Here is a 24,158-nt window from a genome sequence, read left to right on the forward strand (position 1 = left end):
GCCAGGATCCTAGCTGTGGGTCAGAAGGCCTCTGCGTGGGTTCCCAGGCTGCCTCACCACATGGTGGCTGGGTTCCAAGGCAAGCGTCCCAAGAAAGAGTAGAGACAGACAGTAAGCCAGAGACACAGAGAGACAGTGAGCCAGAGACAGAGACCCAAGAAGAAGCCACACCGCCGTTTGTAGCTTAGCCTCAGAAGTCGCAGTGCCTCCCTCTGCCACATTCTGCTCCACAAAGCAGTCACGAAGCCCCACCCAGGTTCGGGAGGAGGAGAACAGACTTTGTCCTTTGCAGGGAGCGGTGAGGTGCTGCAGGCATGTGTGACTAAAAGCACTGCTGTGCCATTTGGGGAAAATACACAATCCCACCACGTCAGTGAGTCGTTCAGGAAGCTTCAATGAAAGAAGAGGTGGAATGGTGCCTGGTGCGTGGTAAGCATCCAAGAGACAGGCGCTAGGATGTGGCCGCTGCCACCAAGGATGCCCAGGAGTCTGGGGACCACAGGTCAGGAACCAGTGGCCACGCCCAGAGGCCTGAGCTGGAATTTGTCCTCTGCACCCCAAGCCACAGAGCTCAAGGTTCACTTCACTGTACCCTGGTCTGAGTGAACCAGAGGCCTAGGACACAAAAACCACGTTAGTGAGCGTTTTCCCCACGTGCCCCCCACATCCATCACACCCCAACATTATAGCCCAAGGTCCCAGATTTAGGAGCCAAGGGTGTTGGTCCTAAAGAAACCACACATCCTAAACAAGACGCGACGTACTGAGCAAACCGCTTAGAAATGAGAACAGAAACCTCTGCGGGCCGCGGGGCCAGTGGAGACGCGTGCAGCTTGCAGAAACAGAGGCTCAGATGTCCTCCAGGCCAGCAAAAGAGTCCCTGGCAAGCCGGGCGCTTCTGGCCCACCCTGGGGACCTGCGCCACCCAGCTCTGGGCCAAACTGTCACTGGGGGTCTGTCCTCTCTTAACAGATCTCCTCCCGCCCCTCCAGTGAAGATCACAGCACAGAAATTTCAGCGGAAAGTAGCCACAAGTATCACTGCTCCCAGAAGTGGTTTTCTGTTGCTGTTGTTGTTTGTTTTTTACATCTCGGTACATTTCTCTCTAATGGTGGGAAGTCAGGCACAGCGTGACAGAGAAGTGACAGAGAGGACAAGCAAGGGCCCTGCCGAGCCCCTCCAAGCCAGCGTCTACATACACATCCCAGCGGTCCTGAGGGCCGGCACAGCATGGAGAGGCCGCAGGAAATTGGAACAAAGACACAGGAGAATCATAAAGACATTAAATGTTGAGCCAAAAAGGACTCCAGAAATCGTGTCTCGCCATCTCCTTGCTTTTTAGAGAGTAAAAGTGAGCTCCAGAGTGGGGTCAGGACTGGCCCCGGTTGCTGCTCCCTTGCAGGGCCAGGCCCCTATGGCTGCAGCTCTGGCCTGTTCGCAGCTTCATGGCTCCAGGCAGGGAGCCCTCCAGGTCCAGGGCCTGCACTACCTGCTCCAGAAGAGCTGCTTCTGGACCACCTGGAGATGGGGGGAGGGGGCCTTAGAGCCCCAGTTCCAGCCCCAGGGCAGGTCTAGGCACCTAATTTGCAAGGCTTGGTGCAAAGTGACAATGCGGAGCCCCCTGTTCAAACCTGATTAAGAAAGTGACAGAAGAGTGTTAAACCAGGGGCGGGGCCCTCTGAGCTCGGGGCCTGAGCTAACGGAGGGGCCGTGGGCCCATGAAGCCAGCCCACCCACCACCCTTCGCACCGTCCCCTCCATCCCAAGGACTATCTGACTTACTCCCTAGGTAGCTTGTGAAGCTGTCTCCCCCTCCCCCATCTCCACGCCACCGCTCCACTCCAAGCTGCCAGCCACACACACTCCCTGGACGCTGCAACCCCCTTGTCCCCTCCCACCTGCGCTCCATACAGCAGCTAGTGGCCTTTTAAAATGACACTTGTGATGATGTCATCCTCTGTTGCAAATAGTTCAATGTCCTCCCCCTGCCCCGGGGGTAAAGACCAAAGGCTTTAAGGCGGCCCAGGGCGCCCGAGTGGTCCAGGCCCTGCTGCCCACACCAGCCTTGTTTCACACCACCCTCTTTCCGGTCCCCTGAGCCTCAGCTACTGCCCACACACCCTGGCCAAGCGACCTCCTGCTCACGCCTCTTACCCCAGCAAACCCGCCACAGCTTCCTGACTCCGTCAGGACCGCTCGCCCTGCAGACCTCTCCTCCGTGGCACCTTCCACGGGTGTGATTTCGGGTACATTTGTGTGGGCTTCTGGGTAATGCCAGGTCTGGTGTGGTCACCACTGGGTCCCTGTGCCTAGTATGCTGTGCGTGCACAAGACACGTGATGAATGAGTTGGCTGATGAACCAATGGCTGCCTCAAACGTGCAGATCCTGGGACTGACAATGTGCCCGCCTGGTCATGAGGGGGGACAGGGAAGTCTCCTCAACTGTAGCAATATGACTAGGTGCCCTTCCTCAAATGGATGCTGTAAGGGTGAGACTGCTGAATGTTAAGTGAAATCATTATCCTGTACACCTGAAACAGAGCTGTGTGTCAACTGTATCTCAGTTAAAAAAAAAAAGAGACTGTGTATACAAAGCACCTGGCACAAGAGCAATGTTCAACAGTGTCTATTAAATGTTTGTGGAGGGACATTGTGAGGTCCAGGGACAAGGGGACATCAAGGGAGCCCTGTCTTTCCCATCCTGTCCCCAAATATCTGGGATTGAACGAAGAAACACTTAGATTCACTTATTTCTATGATGGATTAGAGATTTCATGCATTTCCCCTACCTGAGGGAGATGCATTTAAAGAGGGGCTTCTGATGCCAGCTCGGGTTGCAAAATACCCCTCCCTGGCCAGGCCCAGTGAGCAGGCGCGGGAGGGAGAGGTTGAAATCCAGCGGGGGCGAGTTCCAAACCCAGGTCACATTCTTCTACACCGGGTCGCCTTTGGGGGAGAAAGTTTCACCTAAATTAATTAACTTCACCCTGAATTAGACCTAGCCTAAACCCTAATTCTAATCTAAATTAACTAACTTTCAGAATGGAGAGAAGAAGCAGGTGGACACCCACCCTACCCACAGGTAAGAGCTGCCCCAGGCTTTGACCAGCTTTCTTGCACCTGAAAAGCTTCTTGAAGTTCAGACTCAATGAAAACATGATTAAGTGGCCTGGTCAATTCAAAAAGAAGGGGAGCTGCCCTCCCTGCCACCCACCAGGGATGGGAGTAGCGTGAGGGCTCCGTTCATTTTCTCCTCCAGCCTGACCTTTGGTTTGTCCTCCCAGGCGGGCTTTGCAGCGCCCAGGGGTCCTGTCTGGCCTAGAGACAGCTGGGCATTGTGAGGCCTCCCCCCACCAGCTACCCAGGGCATCTAGAGAGGAGACAGCCACCACTGGCATCCAAATGAGGCTCCAGGCAGGGGGACTGAACCTCGAAGCAAAGCCTGGCTCCCCAGAGCTTCCCTAACCTAATTCCTCTGAAGGATCTGGGCAAAGTAAACGGACAACCTTCTGGAAAGGATTCACCATTGTAGACGCCATTAAGAACATTCCTGATGCAGGAGAAGAGGTCGAGATACCAACATTAACAGGAGTTTGGAAGATGCTGATTCCCTCATGGATGACTCGAAGGGGTTTCAGCCTTCACTGGAGGGAGGAGCTGCAGATGGAAATCGCAAGAGGACTACAGTTAGAAGTGGAGCCTGAAGATGTGGCTGAACTGCTGCAATCTCACGACAAAACCTGAACGGACGAGGAGCTGCTTCTAACAAAGGAGCAAATAAAGTGGTGTCTTGATATGGAGTCTATTCCTGGTGAAAATGCTGTGAAGATTGTTGAAATGACAGCGAAGGATTTAGAGTACATCAACTTAGTTGATCAAGCAGTGGCAGAGTTTGAAAGCACTGGCTCCAGTTTTGAAAGGAGTTCTACTGTGGGTAAAATGCTACCAAACAGCATTGCATGCTACAGAGAAATCGCTCATGGAAGGCAGAGTTCATGAATGTGGCAAACTTCACTGTCGTCTTATTTTAAGAAATTTCCAGAGCCACCCCACCCTTGAGCAACCACCGCACTGATCAGTCAAGCAGCCATCACATCAAGGCAAGACCCTCCACCAGCAAAAAAAATGGTAACTCACTAAAAGCTGAGATGACGGCTAGCATTTTTTAGCAATCATTTTTAATTAAGGTTATGTAGAGTTGACCCTTGAACAACAGATTTTCGAGTGCACAGGGGGTCGGCACCCTTAACCCCTCCATTGTTCAAGAGGTTAAAACATAACTTTTATATGCACTAGGAAACCAAAATATTCGGGACTCGCTTTATTGCAGTATTCACTTTATTGTGGTGGTCTGGAATTGAACCCACAATACCTCTAAGGTACGCCTGGCACAGGTTTTGTATAGACACGTATTTTCAGTTTTCTCGGGTACATACCTAGGAGTGAAATTGCTGGGGCATATGATAACTCTCTTGAACCGTTTGAGGAGTTGTACATCCCCACTAATAGAGCATGAGGGTTCCAGTTTCTCCACATCCTTGAGAACACTGTTACCATCGCTCTTGTTGGATTCTAGCCATCCTACTGGATGTGAAGTAGTATCTCACTGTGCTGTCCATTTGCCCTTTCCTGATGTCTAATGCTGCTGAGCATCCTTTCATGCGCTTGCTGGCCATTTGTATATCTTCTCTGAAGAAATGTCTATTTACTCTCTGCCAATTTTTTAAATTGGGTTGTCTTTTTATTATTGGATTTTAAGAATTCATTATATATTCTGCATACAAGTCCCTTATCAGATATACGATTTGTAAATATTTTCTCCCATTCTGTGGGTTGTCTTTTCACTTTTTAACATCTTTATTGGAGTATAATTGCTTTACAATGGTGTGTGAGTTTCTGCTTTATGACAAAGTGAATCAGTTATCCATATACATATGTCACCATATCTCTTCCCTCTTGTGTCTCACTCCCTCCCACCCTCCCTATCCCACCCCTCTAGGTAGTAACAAAGCACCGAGCTGATCTCCCTGTGCTATGCGGCTGCTTCCCACTAGCTATCTATTTTACGTTTTGGTAGTATATATGTCCATGCCACTCTCTCACTTTGTCCCAGCTTACCCTTCCCCTTCCCCTTCCCCGTATCCTCAAATCCATTCTCTAGTTGGTCTGTGTCTTTATTCCCATCTTGCCCCTAGGTTCTTCATGACCTTTTTTTTTTTTAGATTCCATATATATGTGTTAGCATACGGTATTTGTTTTTCTCTTTCTGACTTACTTCACTCTGTATGACAGATTCTAGGTCCATCCACCTCACTACAAATAACTCAATTTCGTTTCTTTTTATGGCTGAGTAATATTCCATTGTATATATGTGCCACATCTTCTTTATCCATTCATCCGATGATGGACACTTGTTGCTTCCATGTCCTGGCTATTGTAAATAGAGCTGCGATGAACATTTTGGTACATGACTCTTTTTGAATTATGGTTTTCTCAGGGTATATGCCCAGTAGTGGGATTGCTGGGTCATATGGTGGTTCTATTTTTAGTTTTTTAAGGAACCTCCATACTGTTATCCATAGTGTCTGTATCAATTGACATTCCCACCAACAATGCAAGAGGTTCCCCTTTTCTCCACACCCTCTCCAGTATTTACTGTTTGTAGATTTTTTGATGATGGCCATTCTGACCGGTGTGAGATGATATCTCATTGTAGTTTTGATTTGCATTTCTCTAATGATTAATGATGTTGAGCATTCTTTCATGTGTCTGTTGGCAATCTGTATATCTTCTTTGGAGAAATGTCTATTTAGGTCTTCTGCCCATTTTTGGATTGGGTTGTTTTTTTGATATTGAGCTGCATGAGCTGCTTGTAAATTTTGGAGATTAATCCTTTGTCAGTTGCTTCATTTGCAAATATTTTCTCCCATTCTGAGGGTTGTCTTTTGGTCTTGTTTATGGTTTCCTTTGCTGTGCAAAAGCTTTTAAGTTTCATTAGATCCCATTAGTTTATTTTTGTTTTTATTTCCATTTCTCTAGGAGGTGGGTCAAAAAGGATCTTGCTGTGATTTATGTCAAAGAGTGTTCTTCCTATGTTTTCCTCTAAGAGTTTGATAATGTCTGGCCTTACATTTAGGTCTTTAATCCATTTTGAGTTTATTTTTGTGTATGGTGTTAGGGAGTGTTCTAATTTCATTCTTTTACATGTAGCTGTCCAGTTTTCCCAGAACCATGTATTGAAGAGGCTGTCTTTTCTCCATTGTATATTCTTGCCTCCTTTATCAAACATAAGGTGATCATATGTGCGTGGGTTTATCTCTGGGCTTTCTATCCTGTTCCACTGATCTATATTTCTGTTTCTGTGCCAGTACCATACTGTCCTGTAGCTTTGTAGTATAGTCTGAAGTCAGGGAGCCTGATTCCTCCAGCTCCGTTTTTCTTTCTCAAGATTGTTTGGGCTATTTGGGGTCTTTTGTGTTTCCATACAAATTGTGAAATTTTTTGTTCTAGTTCTGTGAAAAATGCCATTGGTAATTTGATAGGGATTGCACTGAATCTGTAGATTGCTTTGGGTAGTAGAGTCATTTTCACAATGTTGATTCTTCTAATCCAAGAACATGGTATATCCCTCCAACTGTTTGTACCATCTTTAATTTCTTTCATCAGTGTCTTATAGTTTTCTGCATACAGGTCTTTTACCTCTTTAGGTAGGTTTATTCCTAGGTATTTTACTCTTTTTGTTGCAGTGGTAAATGGGAGTGTTTCCTTAATTTCTCTTTGAGATTTTTCATCATTAGTGTAGAGGAATGCAAGAGATTTCTGTGCATTAATTTTATAACCTGCTACTTTACCAAATTCATTGATTAGCTCTAGTAGTTTTCTGTAGCATCTTTAGGATTCTCTATGTATAGTACCATGTCATCTGCAGTGACAGTTTTACTTCTTCTTTTCCAATTTGTATTCTTTTATTTGTTTTTCTTCTCTGATTGCCGTGGCTAGGACTTCCAAAACTATGTTGAATAATACTGGTGAGAGTTGACAACCTTGTCTTGTTCCTGATCTTAGAGAAAATGGTTTCAGTTTTTCACCACTGAGAACGATGTTTGCTGTGGGTTTGTCATATATGGCCTTTACTATGTTAAGTTCTCTCTATGCCTACTTTCTGGAGAGTTTTTATCATAAATGGGTGTTTAATTTTGTCAAAAGCTTTTTCTGCATCTATTGAGATGATCATATGTTTTTTCTCCTTCAGTTTGTTAATATGCTTTATCACTATAATTGATTTGCATATATTGAAGAATCCTTGCATTCCTGGGATAATCCCCACTTGATCATGGTGTATGATCCTTTTAATGTGCTGTTGGATTCCGTTTGCTAGTATTCTGTTGAGGATTTTTGCATCTATGTTCATCAGTGACATTGGCCTGTAGTTTTCTTTCTTTGTGACATCTTTGTCTGGTTTTGGTATTCCAAATACCAAATACCTATTTGGTATAGCAGAGGGAGTGTTCCTCCCTCTGCTATATTTTGGAAGAGTTTGAAAGTATAGGTGTTAGCTCTTCTCTAAATGTTTGATAGAATTCACCTGTGAAGCCATCTGGTGCTGGGCTTTTGTTTGTTGGAAGATTTCTTAATCACAGTCTCAATTTCAGTGCTTGTGATTGGTCTGTTTATATTTTCTATTTCTTCCTGGTTCAGTCTCAGAAGGTTGTGCTTTTCTAAGAATTTGTCCATTTCTTCCAGGCTGTCCATTTTATTGGCATATAGTTGCTTGTAGTAATCTCCCATGATCCTTTGTATTTCCACAGCGTCAGTTGTTACTTCTCCTTTTTCATTTCTAATTCTACTGATTTGAGTCTTCTCCCTTTTCTTCTTGATGAGTCTAGCTAATGGTATCAATTTTGTTTATCATCTCAAAGAACCAGCTTTTAGTTTCATTGATCTTTGCTACTGTTTCCTTCATTTCTTTCTCATTTACTTCTGATCTGACCTTTCCTTCTGCTAACTTTGGGGTTTTTTTGTTCTTCTTTCTCTTAACTGCCTTAGGTGTAAGGTTAGGTTGTTTATTTGAGATGTTTCTTGTGTCCTGAGGAAGGACTGCATTGCTATAAACTTCCCTCTTAGAAATGCTTTTGCTGCATCCCATAGGTTTTGGGTCGTCGTGTTTTCATTGTCATTTGTTTCTAGGTTTGTTTGTTTTTTTAATTTTTTTCTTTTTTTTAAAAAATAGATTTTATTTATTTATTTATTGGCTGCGTTGAGTCTTCCACTGCTGTGCACGGGCTTTCTCTAGTTGCGGCAAGCAGGGGCTACTCTTCATTGTGGTGTGAGGGCTTCCCATTGTGGTGGCTTCTCTTGTTGCGGAGCACAGGCTCCAGGCGCGCAGGCTTCAGCAGTTGTGGCACACGGGCTTCAGTAGTTGTGGCTCGCAGGCTCTAGAGCGCAGGCTCAGCAGTTGTGGCACACGGGCTTAGTTGCTCTGCGGCATGTGGGATCCTCCCAGACCAGGGCTCGAACCCGTGGTCCCCTGCATCGGCAGGCGGATTCTTAACCACCGCGTCACCAGGGAGGCGCCTCTAGGTATTTTTTGATTTCCTCTTTGATTTATTCAGTGACCTCTTGGTTATTTAGTAGTGTATTGTTTAGCCTCCATGTGTTTGTATTTTTTACAGATTTTTTCCTATAATTGATATCTAGTCTCATAGCGTTGTGGTCAGAAAAGATACTTGATACGATTAGAATTTTCTTAAATTTAGCCAGGCTTGATTTGTGAACCAAGATATGAGCTATCCTGGAGGATGTTCCATGAGCACTTGAAAAGAAAGTGTATTCTGTTATTTTGGACAGACTGTCCTATAAATATCAACTAACTCCATCTTTCTTAATGTATCATTTAAAGCTTGTGTTTCCTTATTTATTTTCATTTTGGATGATCTGTCCATTGGTGAAAGTGGGTGTTAAAGTCCCCTACTATGATTGTGTTACTGTCAATTTCCCCCTTTATGGCTGTTAGTATTTGCCTTATGTACTGAGGTGCTCCTATGTTGGGTGCATAAATATTTGCAATTGTTATATCTTCTTCTTGGATCGATCCCTTGATCATTATGTAATGTCCTTCTTTGTCTCTTGTAATAGTCTTTGTTTTAAAGTCTATTTTGTCTGATATGAGATTTGCTACTGCAGCTTTCTTTTGATTTCCATTTACATGGAATATCTTTTTCCATCCCCTCACTTTCAGTCTGTATGTGTCCCTAGGTCTGAAGTGGGTCTCTTGTAGACAGCATATATACAGGTCTTGTTTATGTATCCATTCAGCCAGTCTATGTCTTTTGGTTGGAGCATCTAATCCATTTACATTTAAGGTAGTTATCGATATGTATGTTCCTATTACCATTTTCTTAACTGTTTTGGGTTTGTTATTGTAGGTCTTTTCCTTCTCTTGTGTTTCCTGCCTAGAGAAGTTCCTTTAGCATTTGTTGTAAAGCTGGTTTGGTGGTGCTGAATTCTCTTAGCTTTTGCTTGTCTGTAAAGGTTTTAATTTCTCTGTCAAATCTGAATGAGATCCTTGCTGGCTAGAGTAATCTTGGTTGTAGGTTTTTCCCTTTCATCACTTTAAATATGTCCTGCCACTCCCTTCTGGCTTGCAGTTTCTGCTGAAAGATCAGCTGTTAACCTTATGGGGATTCCCTTGTATGTTATTTGTTGCTTTTCCCTTGCTGCTTTTAATAGTTTCTCTTTGTATTTAATTTTTGATAGTTTGATTAATATGTGTCTTGGAGTGTTTCTCCTTGGATTTATCCTGTATGGGACTCTCTGCACTTCCTGGACTTGGCTGACTATTTCCTTTCCCATATTAGGGAAGTTTTCAACTATAATCTCTTCAAATATTTTCTCAGTCCTTTTCTTTTTCTTTTCTTCTTCTGGGACCCCTATAATTCGAATGTTGGTGCATTTAATGTTGTCCCAGAGGTCTCAAACTGTCCTCAATTCTTTTCATTCTTTTTTCTTTATTCTGCTCTGTGGTAGTTATTTCCAGTATTTTATCTTCCAGGTCACTTATCCGTTCTTCTGCCTCAGTTATTCTGCTATTGATTCCTTATAGAGATATTTAAATTTCATTTATTGTGTTGTTCATCACTGTCTATTTGCTCTTTAGTTTTCCTAGGTCCTTGTTAAACGTTTCTTGTATTTTCTCCATTCTATTTCCAAGATTTGGGATCATCTTTATTAACATTACTCTGAATTCTTCTTCAGGTAGACTATTTCCTCTTCATTTGTCTGGTCTGGTGGGTTTTTACCTTGCTCCTTCATCTGCTGAGTATTTCTCTGTCTTCTCATTTTGCTTAACTTACTGTGTTTGGGGTGTCCTTTTCACAGGCGGCAGGTTCGTGGTTCCCGTTGTTTTTGGTGTCTGCCCCCAGTGGGAAAGGCTGTTTCAGTGGCTTGTGTAGGCTTCCTGATGCAGGGGACTGGTGCCTGTGTTCTGGTGGGTGGGGCTGGATTTTGTCTTTCTGGTGGGCAGGGCTGTGTCCAATGGTGTGTTTTGGGGTGTCTGTGAACTAAGTATGATTTTAAGGCAGCCTCTCTGCCAATGGGTGGGTTGTGTTCCTGTCATTCTAGTTGTTTGGTATGGGGCATCCAGCACTGGAGCTTGCTGGCCGTTGGGTTGATCTGGGTGTTAGTGTTGAGACAGAGATCTCTGGGAGAGCTCTCGCCAATTGATATTACGTGGGCCCGGGAGGTCTCTGGTGGTCCAATGTCCTGAACTCGGCTCTCCCACCTCAGAGGCTCAGGCCTGACACCAGGCTGGAGCACCAAGACACTGTCAGCCACATGGCCAGGCACGTGGGGATTTTCTTGCGTTTTGGGAAGTCTGAGCTCTTCTGCCAGCGTTTGGTAGGTATTCTGTAGGAGATGTTCCACATGTAGAAGTATTTTTGATGTATTTGTGGGTAGGAATGTGATCTCCACGTCTGACTCCTCTGCCTTCTTGAAGGTCCACCCCAAACAAACTTTTAACAGCAGCATTTGGGCTGCCATGACTGATCAGAATCCTGAAGAGTCACACCCACAGAGTGGATCTGTACCCACTCACCATCTCTTACCCTGTGAATCTTCAATGTATGGGGAGTAGTACATTGAAAGCAGTGGATGGGGGCAGAGAAGGAGAGCAGAGAGAAATCCATGCTGCAGTACATCAGGCTGAGACCTCTCTCCAAGTGCAAGATCCCCTCAGAAGGTGAGGGATGGTCAGGAGAGCTGAGGGAAAGTCTATAGTATAGTGGAGGACATATCTGGTCTTTGTCCCTGATTCCTGGCACAGAGCTTCAAAAATTCTTGGAATTTCCTGAGTGACAGAACTCTTTGTTTTGCTAATGAGGTGACTTATGGTGGACCTCTAGAGAGCTTCAGGATGGGAGCTGGTTGCCCAAAAGACCAACCACATGATTAGACAGTTGGAACTCTGGGCCAGCATGACCTCGGGGAAGTGAGGGAGGTAGAGATTGAGTTCAATTTTATGGCCAATGATTTAATCCCTGCTGAAGGGAAAGTACTGATTCTGCCTTCAAGTAATTTGAAGCCAATGGTGAAATGAATGAAAGGAAGGCTATAACAAAGTCCAAACACTGCTCAATTTCAGATCCAATCAAGTCAGCCCCTGCTCTAGCAGCCTGACAGAAACAGTATTTTTCTTTCTATGTTCTTTAATATAAAATGTTTAGCATGCAACCGAAGATAACAAGTCATATGAAAAAGCAAGAAATGTGATCCATGGTCAACAGAGGAAATGGTCAATAGAAGCAGACCTAAAGATGGCCCAGATGTTGGAAAGATCAAACAAGAATATTGAAATAGCTATGATAAAGACGCTAAGATATGTAATGGAAAAGATGGATAGTATATGTGAATGAATGGGAAATTTAAGGAGAGACATGGAAACAAAAAAGAATCAAATGGATGTGCTAGAGATGAATAATACAAAATTAGAAATGAAGACTTCATTACATGGACTTAACAAGGTACTGGACACAGCACAGGAAATAATCAGTGAACCTGAAGACAGGTTAGTAGAAAGTATACAAATTGAAACAAAAAGGAAAGTATACAAATTGAAATACATAAAAAGACAGAATAGAGAAAAGGGGATCTGAGGGAGAATATAAAAATGTCTAACACATACAATTGGAATCCAGAAGGAGAAGAGAGATTAGAATAGAATAGGATAGAACAGAGTAAAAGAAATATGTGAAGAATAAAATGGCCATAAACTTTCCAAACTGATTAAGGCATTATAGGTTATGGTCACCAATTCCAGTGCATGTGGGGGTTCCCACACACCATCAAGCAATTCCCAGACTCCAACTTGGTGTTCTACAATTCGACTCAATTCTGACACTATATCCAGAGATAGTGTCAGATCCCACATGTTAAGAGTTCAGTCCTATGAAGACTGGCCCACCCACCCACTTCAATCATCAACTGCAAGTCCAAGTTGTCACCTGTGTTTACTACTGACTAGCTATAGATTGAAGGTTCTATCAAGAAAGTGAAAAGATAACCCACAGAATAGGTTTGCAAATCATCTCTCTGATAGGGGACTTGTGTCCAGAATTTTTTTTTAATTATTGGGACTTCCCTGTTGGCGTAGTGGTTAGGAATCTGCCTGCTAATGCAAGCGACAAGGGTTCGATCCCTGGTCCGGGAAGATCCCACGTGCCGCAGAGCAACTAAGCCGTGTGCCACAATTACTGAGCCTGCACTCTAGGGCCCATGCTCTGCAACAAGAGAAGCCACGGCAATGAGAAGCCCACACACCACAACGAAGAGTAGCCCCCAATCACTGCAACTAGAGAAAGCCCACACACAGCAACTAAGACCCAAAGCAGCCAAAACTTAAAAATTTATAAAAAATTTTAAAAGTATTAAAACTCAATAATAACACAAATATAACAATTTTAAAAATGAGCAAAATATATGAATGGAAATTTCCACAAAGAAGATATCCAAATGGCCAACAAGCACATGAAAAGATGCTTAACATCATTAGCCACCAAATCAAAACCACAATTAGATACCACTTCATACACACTAGCATGGCTATAGTAAAAAAGACAGTTGATAACCGGAATGTGGAGAAATCTGAACCTCACACACTGATAATTAGACTGTAAAACAGCACAGCCACTTTTGAAAATAGTCTGGTAGTTCCTTAAAAGATAAAACACAGACTTAATAGTGCTCGCTCCGGCAGCACATATACTACAACTGCAACGACACAGAGAAGGCTAGCATGGCCCCTGCGCAAGGATGACACGTAAATTCGTGAAGCGGTCCATGTTTTTTAATATGTGAAATCTAAAAAATAATACAAATTAACTTATTTACTGAACAGAAACAGACTCATAGACACAGAACACAAACTTATGGTTACCAAAGGGGAAGCGGGGGGGGAGGGATAAATTAGGAGCTTGGGATTAACAGATACACACTACTATATATAAAAGGGATAAACAACAAAAGACCTACTGTAGAGCACAGGGAACTCTATTCATTATTTTGTAATAACTTATAATGGAAAAGAATCCAAAAAAGAATATATATATATACACATATATGTGTGTGTGTGTATATATATATATATATATATATGGAACCGAATCACTTTGCTATACACCTGAAACTAACACAGTATTGTAAATCAACTACAGTTCAATAAAAAAAACACAGACTTAATAGACTTAGTATATTAGTCGGCAACCCCCACTGAAGGCAAGTGAAAACATGTCCACACAAAAACTTGTACATGAATGTTCATAGCAGTATTATTCATAATAGGCAAAAAGTAGAAACCCAAATGTCCATCAACTAATGAATGGGTAAGTAAAATGTCTTGCATCCATACAACAGAATATTATTCAGCCATAAAAATGAATGATACATGCCACAACATGTATGAAACTTAAAAAAATACATGCACTAAGTGAAAGAAGCCAGTCACAAAAGACCATATATTGTATCATTCCATTTACATGAAATGTTCAGAACTGGCAAATTCATAGAGACAAAAAGTAGATTCATGATTGTCTAGGGCTAGGAGGTAGAGTGAGAAGACAGGGAGTGACTGATAATGGATACGGTATTTCTTTTGCAGGTGATGAAAATGTTCTGAAATTGGATTGTGGCAATGGTTGCACAGTTCTGTGAATACAATAAGACTTTAGATTTTAAATGGGTGAATCGAACAGTATGTGAATTGTATCTCAATAAAGCTATTTTTAAAAACTCTATAGAGTCTATTTAAAAATTACTAGAACTAATAAGTGCAGTTGGTAAGGTTTCAGGTTACAAGGTCAAAATACAAAAATCAATTGTATTTCAAGATACCAGCAACAAGCAATTAGAAAATGAAATTCCAAAAACAAATACCATTGGACTTCCCTGGTGGCGCAGTGGTTAAGTATCTGCCTGCCAACGCAGGGGACAATGGTTTGAGCCCTGGTCCGGGAAGATCCCACATGCCACAAAGCAACTAAGCCCGTGAGCCACAACTACTGAGCCTGCGCTCTAGAGCCCATGAGCCACGACTACTGAGCCTGCATACCACAACTACTGAAGCCCACACACTTAGAGCCCATGCTCTGCAACAAGAGAAGCCACCACAATGAGAAGCCCACGCACCGCCATGAAGAGTAGCCCCCGCTCACCACAACTAGAGAAAGTCCGTGTGCAGCAATGAAGACCCAATGCAGCCAAAAATGAATAAATAAAATAAATAAATTTAAAACAAAAGAAAAAAAACAAATACCATTTACAACAGCATCAAAACACTGGCCCAAATCAAATACCCAATTAAAAATCTAAAGAAAGACGCTTGAGAGCTGTAACTGAAAATTACAAAATACTGCTTTGCAAAATTAGTCGAAAGCAAATGTAGAGATATACTATGTTCATGAATTGGAAGACTCAAAATTGTCTAGGATGTCCACTCTCCCTAATTTAATCTATACATTTAACATAATCTATTTCAAATACAAGCAGTCTCTTTTGAAGAAACAGGCTGATTCTATTATTTATATAGACACACAAATGATCTAAAATAGCCAAAACAATTTTGAAAATGAGGAACAAAGTTAGAAGACTTTTGATTACCTGATTTCAAGATTCACTATAAAACATCGGTAACCAAGATGGTGGTTTACTGGTATACGGACAGGCAAAATAAATAAATGGAACAGAATTGCAAGTCCATAAATAGACCCTACATATATACTATTAATTGATTTTTTTAGCAAAGTGCCAAGTAAATCCAATGGAGAAAATAAAAAATGTTTTAAACAAAGAGCTAGATATTCATATTAAAAAAAAGAACCTTAACCTTTTCCTTATTCTTATAGAAAAATTAAATTAAATATAGCAAAATGTTAGTAGTAAAACCAAGGTGGGGGGTACAGGGGTTTTCACTGTAAAATTCTTTCCAGTTTGTTATATACTTGAAACTTTCTGAAATAAACTTTTTGAAAAATAAAATCAAGTTAAAGATGAAAAACATTAGTTTGAAAATCTTAAATCATCAAATTTCTAGAAGAAATATAGAGTATCTTTACAACCTTGAGATAGCCAAAATTTACTTGATGCAAAAAAAATCACTGGCCATAAAAGAAAAAATGTTAAACTGGGCTCCACCAAAATTAAAATTTTCTGATTTTTAAAAGATACCATTAAGAAAATGAATAGATAAGTCACAAACTGGGGGAAAAAAAAAAGTATTTACAGCATATATAGTTGACAAAAGACTGTATCTGTAATATATAAAGAAATAAATGAAAGGTAAACAACCCAATTTTTAAAATGAGCAATTTGAGACATCACTTCATCAATGAAGAAATGGACAATAAGTATATTAAAAGATACTCAATATCATTAATTATCAAAAAAATTAAAAATAAAGCCACAATGAGCTACCACTTCACACTCAGTAGAATGCTAAAGTCAAAAGGACAGATAATATTAAATGTTAGCAAAGATGTGAAACAACAGGAATTCTTACACATGGCTGGTGGGAGGCTACACGGTACCATAACTTCAGAGAACTGTTTGGAAGTTTCTAATTAAGTTAAGCACATATATATCCTATTATCCAGCTATTCTACTATGTATTTACCCAAGGCAAATGAAAGCAAATGTTCACAAAAATACTCATAGAAAAATTTTCATAGCAATCTTATTCACAAAAATCAAAAACTGGAAGCATCTCCAATATCCATCAAGAGTAGAATGGACAAAATCATGGTACATTCATACAATGAAATATCAGTCAACAATTAAAGAGAATTTACTTATCCACAATAACCAAAGGAAGAAACAACCCAAGTGTCCATCAACTGATGAATGGATAAACAAAACGTGGTATACATATATGATGGAATATTTTTCAGCTTTAAAAAAGAAATTAAATTCTGATATGCTACAACACGTATGTACCTTGAAAATATTACACTAGTTGAAGTACACCAGAGACAAAAGGACAAATATTATATGATTTCACTTATATGAGGTACTTAGCACGAGCAGATTCATTGACACAACAATTTTGGAAAAATTTTTCCTATCTCTGGGGTGTGCATGAGCGTGTTTGGGCTTCAAACAATCAGTATCAATTTACATGTATTTGAAATCTTTATTTTTTCAGTGTTAGCTTCTGCATCCAATAAATGGAGCCAATAAAACATTCTTTAGTGGAGAAAAAAATTAACTATTGATAGCAGCAATCTAGATGAATTTCCAAAAATGTTATGCCAAGAGAAAGGAGCCAGACACTACAGAGTACGTACTGTATGATCCCACTCAAAGGAAATCCAAGAACAAGCAAAACTACTGTGCAGTGTTAGGAATCAGAAAGTACTTGCTGCGACTGGGCAGGGGGTTCATCAGAAGTGGTAGGAGGAACTTTCTGTGCTGGTGAAGATGTTCTTTATGTAGTTCTGGGTGCCAGTTACACAGATGGATGTTGTCACCACATGCTGAAATTAACACTTGAGATCTGTATAATTTATTGTTTGTTAATTACACCTCAAGACAGAAAACTTTCTAAGCGAGTGGGCTGAAAACCAATCTATGGTAAAAGAGGTCAGGATAGTGGTTACCTCTGGAGAGTGGGCATTGACCATGAAGGGATTGACAAGGAGCTTGCTGAGGTGTTGGACCGTTCTACACCTCAGTAGAGGTTGTTTCACAGGTGTTCTTGCATGTACACCTCACCGAGCTGTACACTTCACAATGATGCACCTTCCTGTATGTAAGTTACATCTTGACTGTAAAACAGTGAGTGGGCCGGACTCCCCTCCTCCAACCCCAGCTCCTTCCCGGTGAGTCCTGTGAGGTCGCGTGAGAACCAGCCGAGCGTCCACGGCAAGGATGGGCAGGGGTGGGGGGCGCCTCCCTGCTGTCATCCACAGAGAGAAGGGAAACACAGTGGCTGCCAGTGCACTGGAGTGAGAACTAAAACACTCCACAGACTTGATTCCTTAACTTCCACATCTAAGAAACTGAGATAACGTAATTTCCCTAAGTACAAGAGGAAAGGAGTCAAAATACCACCTGGTTGCATTAGAACATGTCTGCAAAGTAATGCTCTTACCAGAGTGACAACCAGATTAACGAGAAACATGACACCGAAAAAGATTTCATTTTCTATTTCTTGTGACTATTGCTACTTGATGAAGAACTGTTTTCCATATTATTAAGCAGGAGAAAGAGAAAGATTTTTTGCAAAATTTCTGAGGGGGATGTCTGGGAACTTTCAGGAATTATCTGATTTCACTTGGACATCATCACATTCCTTTCCTTGATGAGTGTGTGCCCTGGAGATGCCTGCCCCTGAGAACAACTGCTTTTAGGTCTAGAGTGAAGCAACAAGGAAAGACTTTTCTGAGGAAATCAGGGGGCAGTTGGAAGGAAGGGTAAAAGGAAGGAGAAAAGGGGTCAATGGTAAGAACAATACCCCCCTTTCAGTTACTTTCTGTGTGATGCTAAGGTTACCAGTATCCTCTCTTCCTTGGGTCCAGGGCCCTCCCCATGGGCTCTGGATACAAGAGATGTGAGAATGATGTAATGTCTACACACCCAGCGCTGCAAAAAGGAAACAACACCGTCTTAATCCAAATGACCAGCTAATGATCCAGCAATCCCACTCCTGGGCATATATCCAGACAAAACTACAATTCAAAAAGATACAGGGACTTCCCTGGTGGCACAGTGGTTAAGAATCCATCTGCCAATGCAGGGGACATGGGTTTGATCCCTGGCCTGGGAAGATCCCACATGCCGCGGAGCAACTAAAGCCTGTGTGCCACAACTACTGAGCCTGCGTTCTCGAGCCCACAAGCCACAACTACTGAGCCCGCGTGCCACAACTACTGAAGCCCACGCACCTGGAGCTCATGCTCCGTAACAAGAGAAGCCACTGCAATGAGAAGCCCGTGCACCGCAATGAAGAGTAGCCCCCCGCTCGCCGCAACTAGGGAAAGCCTGCACACAGCAACGAAGACCCAACACAGCCAGAAATAAATTAATTAAAAAATATATATATGAAAAAAGATACATGCACCCGTACATTCACAGCAGCACTATTCACAATAGCCAAGACATGGAAACAATCTAAACATCCATCAACAGATGAGTGGATAAAGAAGATGTGGTATATATATACAATGGAATATTATTCAGCCATAAACAAGAACAAAATAATGCCATTTGCAGCAACACGGATACAGCTAGAGATTATCATTCTAAGTGGAGTCAGAAAGAGAAAGGCAGATACCATATGGTATCACTTATATGCAGAATCTAAAATATGACACAAATGAACCCTTCTATGAAAGGGAAACACGGACATAGAGAACAGACTGGTGTTTGTCAAGGTGGTGAGGGAGACGTGGAGTGGGAGGCTGGGGTGAGCAGATGGAAGCTTTAATACATAGAATGGACCAACGACAGGTTCTTACTGTAAAGCACAAAGAACTATATTCAATAGCCTATGATAAACCACAGTGGAAAAGAGTATTTAAAAAAAGAATGTGTATATATATGCATTAACTGAATCACTCTGCTGTACAGCAGAAACTAACATGACATTGTAAATCAACTACACTTCAATTTAAAAAACACTGATTATTTAAAAAAATGTTTGTAATTAAAAAAAAAAAAATGACCAGCTAGAACTGGTTACCAACCAGTAGTGTGATATATTCCACTAATTCTACTTTTTCAATAACTCACTGTTTAACGAATTGACACTTATTTTGGTCCCCCCAGATGTTCTGTTTTGTTTTGTTTTATTCAATGCAAAGATACCACTTTAACGCTCTTTAGCTGGCGAATGAAGAGCCCTGCCTCAACCTCGTTTCTTTGCCAGGGGAGGAAGGTAGCCCATGATGAGGTATGATGACCACCTGTCAGGAGCAAGAGGTTGTAAAGGTTCAGGAAATGTGAGTGACATCATCTGAGTGGTAAGGACATCTGTCTTCTGCAGATGGGGCCAAAGGCTCCACTCATCTCCCAACCCCAGACAGACGGGCTTCAGGGAGACTGAGTACCCTTGTGTCACGGGACAGGCATCCCAGAGGTTCCAAAAGATCACCTGGCTGGCTCCATTTCCCGTAGTTTGTCTTTCCATACGCCAAGGACAGACTCACAGACGAGGTCCCAAGGAGAATGAAAAAAATCTAGTGTGACAAATGCCAAATGGTCTGTGGGGAAGCAGACGACCTGCGACCCCACCTTGAGCATCTTTGGATGGTGTTTTCAGAGCCCTGGGTCTCAGTTCAAGCCAGCTTTGCCCAGAGCCTGAGCTACTCCCATGGTCTATGTTAAGAGGCAGCAGCTGTTGCACTGACTCTTCCATGTGAAGTCCCAGCCTTGCCTCGTGCTAGTTCTATGACACTGCACAAGCGACAAAAATCACCGAGCCTCAGTTTTTTCATTTTTAAAGTGGTGATAAGAATAACGCTGAGCTCAAATTGTTGGTGTACGGATTAAATCAGACAGCTGTACAAAAGACAGTGCTTAGAGAAGATAAAGAAACTTTCATGGATGGTGAGATTCGGGGAAGCTTTCTGAAGTGGGGGATTGATCACCTGTGACACTGTGAAAACCCAGATGGACCTCCAGGAGATTTGGGCACCACCCTCTCGTGACTCTAGACCATCAGTATCACAGAATCCATGGTATATGAACTCTGGAAGGACCCTTCCAGAAAACCCAGCCTAACTCACTCATTTATGGATGCATTCTCATCCATTAGAGAAAGGAAGTTATCCATTCATCAGTGTTAAAACTCAGGACAGAGACCCTGACTTTTTTTTTTTTTTTAGGTCTCTGCATTCCTTGCCCTGCCCACTTCCCTTTAGCCCATGGCCTGGACAAAGTTTCACTCAATTAACGTTCACTGAATTTTGTTAACCCGTCCAAGGACACAGAACTCAGAAGAGACAAAGCTCAGACTAGAATTCCATTTTTTCTGGCTTATAGAGAAGAGGGAACTGCAGTAGATAAGACGAATCCAGACCTTGGTTCAAACCTCAGCTCTGCCCTGAAGTTGGGGACCTCAGGCAAGTTATTTACTTCTTATCAGTAAAGCGGGGACCAGCACATCCACATCTCAGTGTTGTTTCAAGAATCAAAGGAGATACAGGTATCAAGCACCAGGCTCTCTGTTACAAAAGACCAAATACTAACAATGACCCCGAGGAAAAATAAGTCAGTCAAAAATCTGGATATTTAGTTAACATCACATAAAGTCTGTAGATATTTGGGAACAGCTAAGGAAACGGAATTTCCAAGTTTGCAATCATGTCCGTGTTTCACAGATGGTGTCCTGGGCTTACCCACATCTCCTCTCCCACGGCAGTCACACCTGACACATCACCCAGCCTTCTGGGCCTCAGCCGCCCTCCCTGAGCTGTCAACACCACGCTGGCAAAAGTGCTGGTCAGGACTCAGGAGATGGGGGTTCAGAAAAGCTCCACCATCTTGACAAATGACATGCCCCACTCCGAGCCTCCATTTCCTCATCTGTGAAACGCCAATAATAACGCCTTCCACGTAGGGATACTGTGAAATAGACGGATAGAATGATGACTTTGGAAAGTATGCAGCACTTTAGCAACAGGAGGGGGTTTTTTGTGTGTCAATCAAAATCGAGCTTTGGTCTAACTACAATACTGGCTGAAAGTTCTTGGGCATTTCTGCAAGTTAAAAACCTAACTTGGGTCTGAAGCAAAAAAAAATTCTCATTTAAAAAAAAATACTGAAGCTGTTTGTTTCCCACCCCCCCGCCCCAATCCACTGTGGAAGCCATCTCTAATCAAGCTGACATTTTCCCAAAGAGAAATGGCTCGGGTTATTGCCGGCAGGTTGAGATGAGAGAGGCTGGCCCACCCAATGGTGCTGTCAGGGGTAATGACAGCACACCTGGCGTTTCTAGAGCTCCTCTCAGCCTCCCGGGAACCACGGTGCTTTGGAAAGTCAATCACTCGGCAAGGCACAGAGAAGACAAACCAGTGAACAACTGGAATGATAGAAAATCCTGAGTTCTAATGAACACTAGCAATCTGAAAAATGAACCTTGCTTGTTGGCTTGAAAAGATGGGTGGCTTGTGCCCGCCTGTCCTGTGTCAGAGGTGGCTCATCACCATGTCATTACATCAAGTAATTACCGCACTTTTCCCAGGCTCTGTGCGCAGCACTCATGCGGCTGCTCGGCTTACTGACTGCAAAACTCAACTCCCTCCACCTGATCTGGGTGCAACGGCACTGCCGGGGGTTGTCTTCTGCCGTGTCCTCTCGGGCCTGGCCTCGGTGTGGGCAGTGCCATTGGGAGCAGCCAGTTTGACTCTGCAGACAAACTGGCAGCCACACTTGTTTTGTTAGCCTAAAAAAGAACCCACTGACTGCTGAGCATTTATGAAATTTCCCAGTGATGTGTCCAACAAGCACCTTCGCTGCTAGCCCTGGGGCTCAAGAACAAAGTGAAGGATGCAGGGGGGTCAAAGTCGGGTGACGTTTGGTGTTTGGGTTTGGGTGGGTTGCTGGTGTCGGGCCTGGAGGTAGGTTCGGGAATGGGGTAAGGGATGGCATGGGGTCCACAGTGGTGTATTTGGGTAAAGGATGCAGTTAAGGGTGGGCTAAGGCTCAGAAGCGGGTGAGAGACAGATCAGGGCTGGGATGAAGGACAGGCAAGCGAGTTTCATCTCTGGGCAGAGGTAGGGGAAGAGTCTGTGTGAGCACCAGCCTGAGGCGAGGGATCTGGGCGAGGGTTGGTCAGGCCCCGGCGGAGGCTCAGAGATGGACGGTCTGAGCCTCAGGAAAGGATAGGGCAGACCTCAGTGATGGGGTGATGTCTGCTGTACGCACCACTTGATGTTCTTTTTTAAAAGCTGAAAGCTTGAGAGCGTATTTCTTAAGGTCAAGAAATGCGTCCTCAGCTGTATCAAAACACTCCGCTCTTCAGATGGTCCAGAGTCGCCCAGTGCAAAACTGGGAAGTCATCTGTGTCGGGGCCCATTCCCTGCTCTTCTGGGAAGCTTGCCCCCCTTTCTGAAAGGGCCACCTGGCAAGGGCCCAGCAGCTCTCGATGGATTTCTCAGCTTTTAATAGAGTTTTTCATACTTACCTGATGGCTTTGGGGATTGATACAATAATGAATGTGAAAAGAACTCCCTAAGACTGTAAAATGGTATATTATCGTTGACAACTCTGATCATCGTCTCAGCACCAGAGCGCGGACCCTGGAGAAGAGAGCAGTGGCCTCTGATTGGGGTACTTGAGGCTGGTGGGTGGAGCCTTCAGAGGCTGGCATCTGCCCCAGCTCCTCCGAGAGGAAGAACTCCACCCTCTGGATCTCAGAGCCCTCACCCAGGTATCAGCTCTAACAATCTGAGTCTCGGAATTTCTCAAAACCTCTGTGGGGAGAAGGAAGGGCAGAAGCAGCAAACGCCGCCGGGGAGCGGTTTACCTCACAGGCCCAACAGTAACAGGACATTTGAGAAGCCTAGACGGCTCTCTCTTCACCCCTTCTGCAGCCCTGGTTTCTACTTCAGCCATGCTTCTGGCACATAATGCGTTTTTTAAGAATCAGCCACAAACGCAGCTGGTTTCCTGGTGCTACCTGGGGCCTCCCTGGGCCCCAAGCAGATGGACCCTTTTGGTGCCTCCTAGGCAGCCGTTCTCCTCCATCCTCATAAAACCTGAATTTGCTCAGCTCTCCACCGTCCTCCACACCACCCACGAACGACTCAGGCAAGAGGGGATTCATCTAACCCCGCGATGAGGATCCTATTCCCCTCCGGCCAGTGACTCTGAAGGAAAGGTTTCCTGGAGGATTCCTGGGGAAGAGGCTTCTCCCTCACAGGAGAGAGCCTTGGAAAGCAGCCCCTCTGCACAGGCGCAGCCCCTGCTGCCGGCAGCTGACCTCCGACCAAGAGCAGAACCGGCCTTGGATGAAGCTGACACTGGGTGACAGAGTGGAGAGCTGGAAAAAGTCAGGGCCTTGAGGACACCGTTACGCTGCTGGGAGGGCAAAGCCCGCCACAGCCCACGCTGCCCCTCCACCGCCTTGAACGTCATGACGCGTAACTGAAACCTCCTGATGACAAATCGCTTCAGCCGGAAAGAGCCACACCTCGGAGGTGTGTCCCATGACGTGAGGACTGAAGCCCTGGACACAGGCAGGAATAAAATCGTGCTGCTTGAGTTACGCAACGTCGGAGACAGGGCCCACAGCCTGGCCCAGCATCCCCGCCCCTGGGATGTTTCTTTCCAACAGGACCCGCGACGGCGTCTCCTGCTTCCAGCCTCCCTTTGCCACAGGCCATCTCTGCCCAGCTGGGTCTGTGCGTCCGGCATTGTCGACAAGGGAAGCGGCCCAGGCGGAAGAATGACTTCTGTCACCACTTCTAGGCGGATGTGGGACAAGCAGGGCCGATACTTCCTCTGCGACTTCAGGGGGATGGAAAGGAGGCCTGGGCTTCAAGACTGTGGTCAGAGCTACGGCTGGGCGAGGCTGTCCCAAGAGGTTTTGCTGGGTGAGCTCAAGCGACTCACTTCTAAATAGTCACAACCCTTTGCTGGTAGAGCCTGGCCACAGGGGAAGATGCAG

At 43.8% G+C, this 24,158-nt stretch overlaps 1 non-coding gene across 1 annotated transcript; it reads left to right on the top strand.

Annotated features, from left to right (window-relative positions):
• The first annotated feature begins 13,237 nt into the window (after positions 1–13,237).
• LOC118904638 lies at positions 13,238–13,344 on the top strand. The gene has a single exon (XR_005022086.1). It is a non-coding gene; the product is annotated as a U6 spliceosomal RNA (small nuclear RNA).
• The last annotated feature ends 10,814 nt before the right edge of the window (positions 13,345–24,158 follow it).

The sequence above is a fragment of the Balaenoptera musculus genome, chromosome 11 (genome assembly GCF_009873245.2).
Source record: "Balaenoptera musculus isolate JJ_BM4_2016_0621 chromosome 11, mBalMus1.pri.v3, whole genome shotgun sequence".
Taxonomy (NCBI): Eukaryota; Metazoa; Chordata; class Mammalia; order Artiodactyla; family Balaenopteridae; genus Balaenoptera; species Balaenoptera musculus.